The following is a 7,220-nucleotide window of genomic DNA, read 5'->3' on the forward strand; positions in this document are numbered from 1 at the left end:
CTTTTTTAATGACTTTGGGTTGGAAGTCAATCTTATCAGATATTAGAATGGCTACTCCAGCTTGTTTCTTCATACCATTTGCTTGGAAAATTGTTTTCCAGCCTTTCATTCTGAGGTAGTGTCTATCTTTTTCTCTGAGATGAGTTTCCTGTAAGCAGCAAAATGTTGGGTCTTGTTTGTGTAGCCAGTTTGTTAGTCTATGTCTTTTTATCGGGGAGTTGAGTCCATTGATATTAAGAGATATTAAGGAAAAGTAACTGTTGTTTCCTGTTATTTTTGTTGTTAAAGTTGGCATTCTGTTCTTGTGGCTGTCGCGTTTTAGGTTTGTTGAGGGATTACCTTCTTGTTGTTTCTAGGGCGTGGTTCCTGTCCTTGTATTGTTTTTTTTTTTTTCTGTTATTATCCTTTGAATGGCTGTATTCATGGAGAGATAATGTGTGAATTTGATTTTGTCGTGGAATACTTTGGTTTCTCCATCTATGTTAATTGAGAGTTTGGCTGGGTATAGTAGCCTGGGCTGGAATTTGTGTTCTTTTAGTGTCTGTATAACATCCGTCCAGGATCTTCTGGCTTTCATAGTCTCTGGTGAAAAATCTGGTGTAATTCTTATAGGCTTGCCTTTATATGTTACTTGGCCTTTTTCTCTTACTGCTTTTAGTATTCTATCTTTATTTAGAGCATTTGTTGTTCTGATTATTATGTGTCGGGAGGTATTTCTTTTCTGGTCCAGTCTATTTGGAGTTCTGTAGGCTTCTTGTATGTTCATGGGCATCTCTTTCTTTAGATTTGGGAAGTTTTCTTCTATAATTTTGTTGAAGATGTTTTCTGGTCTTTTGAGTTGAAAATCTTCATTCTCATCCACTCCTATTATCCGTAGGTTTGGTCTTCTCATTGTGTCCTGTATTTCTTGGATGTTTTGAGTTAGGATCTTTTTGCATTTTACATTTTCCTTGATTGTTGTGCCGATGTTCTCTATGGAATCTTCTGCACCTGAGATTCTCTCTTCCATCTCTTGTATTCTGTTGCTGATGCTGGTATCTATGGTTCCAGATTTCTTTCCTAGGGTTTCTATCTCCAGTGTTGCCTCATTTTGGGTTTTCTTTATTGTGTCTACTTCCCTTTTTAGGTCTAGTATGGTTTTGTTCATTTCCATCATCTGTTTGGACGTGTTTTCCTGTTTTTCATTAAGGACTTCTACCTGTTTGATTATGTTATCCTGTTTTTCTTTAAGGATTTGTAACTCTTTAGCAGTGTTCTCCTGCAATTCTTTAAGGGATTTTTGTGCTTCCTCTTTATTGTCTTCTACCTGTTTACCAGTGTTCCTTTGTATTTCTTTAAGTGTGTTATTAAAGTCCTTCTTGAAGTCCTCTACCATCATCAGGAGATATGCTTTTAGATCCGTGTCTAGCTTTTCCGGTGTGTTGGGGTGCCCTGGACTGGGCGAAGTGGGAGTGCTGGGTTCTGATGATGGTGAGTGGTCTTGGTTTCTGTTAGAAAGATTATTACGTTTACCTTTCGCCATCTGGTAATCTCTGGGGTTAGTTGTTGTCGTTGTCACTGTTTAAAGATTGGAGCAGAAGCTGTGTTCCACTCACCAGCAGTCTCAAAATCCTGTGGCGGGGGTCGTGGGTAGCTGGCGGTACCCCGGTGCTGGTCCAGCCGGAAAAGGCCTGTGGTCCTACTCAGGCCAGTTTTCTGCTTCCCTAACTAATGCATTCTCAGGTCCCGCTCACAATTGGATTGGAGCAGAAGCTGTGTTCCACTCACCAGAAGTCTTAAGATCCTGTGGCAGGTGCTGTGGTAGCTGGTGGGGGTCGTCGGTAGCTGGCGGGTGTCAGCCGACCCTGCGCTCTAGCTACCCTGGTGCTGGTCCGGCCGGATGAGGCCTGTGGCCCTACTCAGGCCGGTTTCTGCTTCTCTAACTAATGCAGTCTCAGGTCCTGCGCACAATTTGATTGGAGTAGAAGCTGTGTTCCACTCACCAGAAGTCTTAAGATCCTGTGGCAGGTGCTGTGGTAGCTGGTGAATGTCAGCCGACCCTGCGCCCTAGCTACCCCGGTGCTTTTCTGACCGGAAGAGGCTTGTGGTCCTATGTAGGCCGGATTTCTGCCTCCCCAACCAAAGCAGTTTCAGGTCCCGCGTGATTGGACTGGAGCAGAAGCTGTGTTCCACTCACCAGCAGTCTCAAAATCCTGTGGAGGGGGTCGTGGGTAGCTGGCGGGTGTCAGCCGACCCTGAGCTCTAGCTACCCTGGTGCTGGTCCGGCTGGATGAGGCCTGTGGCCCTACTCAGGCCGGTTTCTGCTTCCCTAACTAATGCAGTCTCAGGTCCCGCGCGCAATTGGTTTGGAGCAGAAGCTGTGTTCCTCTCACCAGAAGTCTTAAGATCCTGTGGCGGGTGTTGTGGGTAGCTGACGAGTGTCAGCCGACCCTGCACCCTAGCTACCCCGGTGCTTTTCTGACCGGAAGAGGCTTCTGTCTTTTACTTTCATTTGATTTTTTTTTTTTCAATGTCAAAGCAAGCGGTTTATTTTCTGGTGTGTCAGGGTCAACCCTCAATCAGTCCCTAGAGGTGAGTGATGAGAAAGCCATTCTGATGGCTATTACAAACAGTTTTTATACTTTTTAGGGGCACAGGTTACATCAGCAAGGTTTCAGTTCAAACTTATTAGCTAAGCATATTGACCTTTAAATCCATTGGCTAGCAAGCATGACAGGCATTTGAACTCTACCTGGGACTTTCCAGAGGGCCAGGTGACTGTCAGTGCATTCTGAGAATTTTTTACTCAAGAATGATCCTGTGGGTGGAGGATGGAACTTGCCTAGCTTTGACTTAGGTGGGATGGGGAAGCTGTAAGGAGAGTGTGGGACTGGATAAAGCCCTTAGGGTCTCTTATTTCCCCCTTTTCTTGTACAAGCTCCAATCCTGGAGCTATGCTCAGGGGTCTTGGGTAACTAACTCATATTTTTCAGGGCCTGTCCTCAGGTCTCATATTGTTGGCCCAGGACCATCAGCTGCACTGCTCCTATTCTCTCTTTTATGAAAGCTCTAGGTGCTGGTGCCACTGTCGCCGAGCCCAGGCCACGCTGCTTCTGCTTGCCCATCGCCCCCCATCGTGCATTAGCGGTCTCAAAAGATTCAAAGTCCAAGATGGCAACCCTCAAGGACCAGCTGATCGTGAATCTTCTTAAGGAAGAACAGGCTCCCCAGAACAGGATTACAGTTGTTGGGGTTGGTGCTGTTGGCATGGCCTGTGCCATCATTATCTTAATGAAGGACTTAGCAGATGAGCTTGCCCTTGTTGACGTCATGGAAGACAAACTAAAGGGCGAGATGATGGATCTCCAGCATGGCAGCCTCTTCCTTAAAACACCAAAAATTGTCTCCAGCAAGACTATTGTGTAACTGCGAACTCTAAGCTGGTCATCATTACCGTGGGGGCCCGTCAGCAAGAGGGAGAGAGCCGACTCAACCTGGTCCAGCGAAACGTGAACGTTTTCAAGTTCATCATTGCCAACATTGTGAAGCACAGTCCACACTGCAAGCTGCTGATTGTCTCAAATCCAGTGGATATCTTGATCTACGTGGCTTGAAAAATCAGTGGCTTTCCCAAAAGCCGAATTATTAGAAGTGGTTACAATCTGGATTCAGCTCGGTTCCGTTACCTGATGGGAGAAAGGCTGGGGGTTCACCAGCTGAACTGTCACGGCTGGGTCCTGGGAGACCATGGTGACTCTGGTGTGCCTGTGTGGAGTGGTGTGAACATTGCCAGCATCTCCCTGAAGTCTCTGAAACCAGAACTGGGCACTGATACAGACAAGGATCAGTGGAAGGAGGTTCACAAACAGGTGGTGGACAGTGCCTACGAGGTGTTCAAGCTGAAAGGTTATACATCCTGGGCCATTGGCCTCTCTGTGGCAGACTTGGCCAAGAGCATAATGAAGAACCTTAGGCGGGTGCATCCCATTTCCACCATGATTAAAGGTCTCTATGGAATCAATGATGATGTCTTCCTCAGTGTCCCATGTATCCTGGGACAAAATGGAATCTCGGATGTTGTGAAGGTGACACTGACTCCCGAGGAAGAGGCCTTCCTGAAGAAGAGTGCAGATACCCTCTGGGGAATCCAGAAGGAGCTGCAGTTCTAAAGTCTTCCCAGTGTCCTAGCACTTCACTGTCCAGGCTGCAGCAGACACACCCTTCTCGTCTGAGCTGTGGTTAGTACAATGGTGTTGAGGTGGTGTGGGGAAACATCTCACTCCCCACAGCTCTGCCCTGCTGCCAAGTGGTACTTGTGTAGTGGTAACTTGATTAGTGTGATAGTCCCACTGTCTCCGAGACACACTGCCAACTGTGTAGGCTTCGATTACCCTGTGAGTCTGCTGCATTGCTGCCCTGTGCACCCTCACCAAACATGCCTAGGCCAACGAGTTCCCAGTTAGTCATAACCTGGCTCCAGTGTGTATGTCCATAATGCATATCTTGTGCATAAATGTTATACAGGATATTTTATGTATTATATGTGCCTGTAGTGTACATTGCAATATTATGTGAGATGTAAGATCTGCATATGGATGATGGAACCAACCACCCGAGTGTCATGCCAATGAAAACACCAAATAAACCTTGAACAGTAAAAAAAAAAAAAAAAAAAAAAAAAAAAAAGAAAGCTCTAAGCTTGTTCAATATGCAGGGTCCAAAGGTTAACAATAGCAGGAGAACATATCCTAACACGGTGGGTATAAGGGTAGCTAACCAAAGGGAGGAGTTACACCAATACTTGAACCAGCCCTGACTCTGTTCTTTCTTCCCCTTGGCTAGCCCTTCTCTTACTTTGGCCACTGAATCTTTAACTACACCCAGAATGGTCTGTGCTTCCCAATGTTTCACACCCCCAGGAGTGGTTGGACCCCCAACACTGATGGGCCTGCTGCTGGCATCTCCCATCTCGGGGGCACACATATATGGGGCTTTCTTGCAGGACACTCCTCAACTTCGGGTGTCTGCATCCTAAGCTCCACCCTCCAAGACCGCTTCTGGGACATAATTTAGATTCACAACTCCTGTGTCCCTCAAATTTGGGTAATTTCTCCCTCTATGTCTCTACGGTGGTGATATCTCAGGAGTCAAGGCCCACTGCTAACTTACAGAGATCAAAGACAAAGTTCAGTCACCAGATACAAGGTGGATATTCCTCTGTGGATCATGCTTCATCCCCAGTGGCTGAGAGTCCTTGCCAAGTCATTTTGGTAGGGTTGTGGGGGTTGCTGAGGCTCAGAGTTGGAAGATACATCATAGCCATCTCATGGTTTCTCTGGCCTTGCAGAAGCAGGTTACTCGGGTGTCTGGCTGCTATCCAACACCAGGAATGGCCCTTTCCACTTTGCTTCCAAGTTTTCAGCACGATGTCTCTTGATATATACCCAATCTCTAAGTTGTTACTTGTGTGGAACCTCTGGGGTGCCTGTATTATACAGGGCACTAAGCTTAGGCCACAATTCCTGGTGGCTGATCTGAAAAGCTTGCAATGAAGCCATAAGATCCTTGTCAGCCTGAAAAGTCACTCTGGGGGTATCAAGAGCCAGGGTCAAGGGAGTGTGGGTCCCATACAGGATCTCAAAAGGGGTCAGGTTAAAACGGTAGGGGGTGTTCCAGGCTTGGAACAGGGCCAGGGGAAGGAGCACCACCCAGTCAGTGCAAATCTCCAAGGACAAGTTAAGGTTTCTTTTAGGGTCCTGTTCATTCTACCTGTTCTGATCTCTGGGGACAGTACACACAATGGACCTTCCAATTAGTCCCCAATATCTCTGCCAATCTCTGACTTACCTTAGAGACAAAAGCAGGACCAATGTCCAATCCGATTACCTTGGGGACTCCGAACCTTGGAAAAATTTCCTTCAATATCTTCTTGGCTACCACAGTAGCTGTTTCCTGCTTGGTGGGGAAAGCTCCATCCCATCCAGAGAAAGTATCCACAAACACTAGAAGGTGTTTATAACCATATTTTCCTGGTTTAACTTCTGTAAAATCGGCCTGCCAATGTGCTCCAGGCCGTTCTCCCCTAGGTCTTTTGCCCTGTTTACTCTTGGCCACATAAGCATTCACTTGCTGGCATAACTTACACTGTTCTACTGTATCTGGCTAAAACCCTGAGGTCCATTACATATACCTTAGATCCCTTGACTGCTTGGATGAGCTTCTTATCCCCTAAATGAGTCCATCTATGCATTTGGTCAAGTAAGTCTTTTGCTTGCTTTCTGGGGAGTATAGTTTTCCCTTCTTGTGTGTGCCATTGGCCCTCCTTCTCTAGGTAATAGTTGGTAGGGTGGCTAGCAATCTGAGTCCTTTCTTTTCCTGTATATCTTAAGTGAGGTCATCCCTTAGTCCAGTCCCATTCCTCAGCGGGTGTCCCTTGCAGGCCCATAACCGGGATAGGCTCCTGTTTAGCCACTTCTCAAGTGACTTGATTTGCCTGGTTATTGCCTTGGGCCACTGAGTCTCTTCACTTCTGATGTCCTGGGCAATGTATAATACAGTTGACAGCTTCATCAGGGCATCCAAGAGATCCAAGATTTTCTTCTTGTTTTTTAAATTTCTTTTCCCTCTAATGTGAGCCGTCCTCTCTCTTGGTATATAGCCTCATGGATGTGGGCTGTAACAAAGGCATACCTGCTATCTGTGTAGACATTATTTTTCTTGCCGGCCTCATGTTCTAAGGCTTTGGTGAGGGCAATTATCTTCTCTTTCTGCACCAAAATGTGGGACTGGTGGGGGTAGAGGTTCAGCCCAGATGATATTTGTGCCATCCACCATGGCAGAACCCACTGGTCTTTGATCTTCGTGGAGAAAACTGCTCCCATCTGTAAACCAAGTAGCTTCAGCTCCCAGCAGGGGTCAGTCGGAGGAGTCTTTCCTCCACCCAAGGGCTCTCCTTTGGGACTAGTTAGTTGTGGTCTATTGGGCAAGAAGTGTATCTGGGTCACCATCTTGGAGAGTAAGTCTTGTCCCAACAGAGGGTAGGACAGTCTGGGATGACCATAAATAAATGGAATACCCATCCCATCCCTAGGTTCACTGTTCTCTGGGTAGTCCACAAATACATTTTGTTGCAAGTGGCTCCTTGGACCCAAGATTTTTTTCTTGGAAATGGGGCCATCAGCTTGGAAGAGGATAGAGTATTGAGCCCCTGCGTCCACAAAGAATTGAGTGGATTTCCCCTC

The 7,220-nt window shown here is 46.6% G+C and overlaps 1 pseudogene; it reads left to right on the plus strand.

The window, feature by feature from the left end:
• Window positions 1-3,129: 3,129 nt before the first annotated feature.
• LOC110293041 (L-lactate dehydrogenase A chain pseudogene) lies at window positions 3,130-4,186 on the plus strand (annotated as a pseudogene).
• The last annotated feature ends 3,034 nt before the right edge of the window (window positions 4,187-7,220 follow it).

Source organism: Mus caroli, unplaced genomic scaffold (assembly GCF_978045245.1).
Source record: "Mus caroli unplaced genomic scaffold, Mus_caroli_1 scaffold_6, whole genome shotgun sequence".
NCBI lineage: Eukaryota > Metazoa > Chordata > Mammalia > Rodentia > Muridae > Mus > Mus caroli.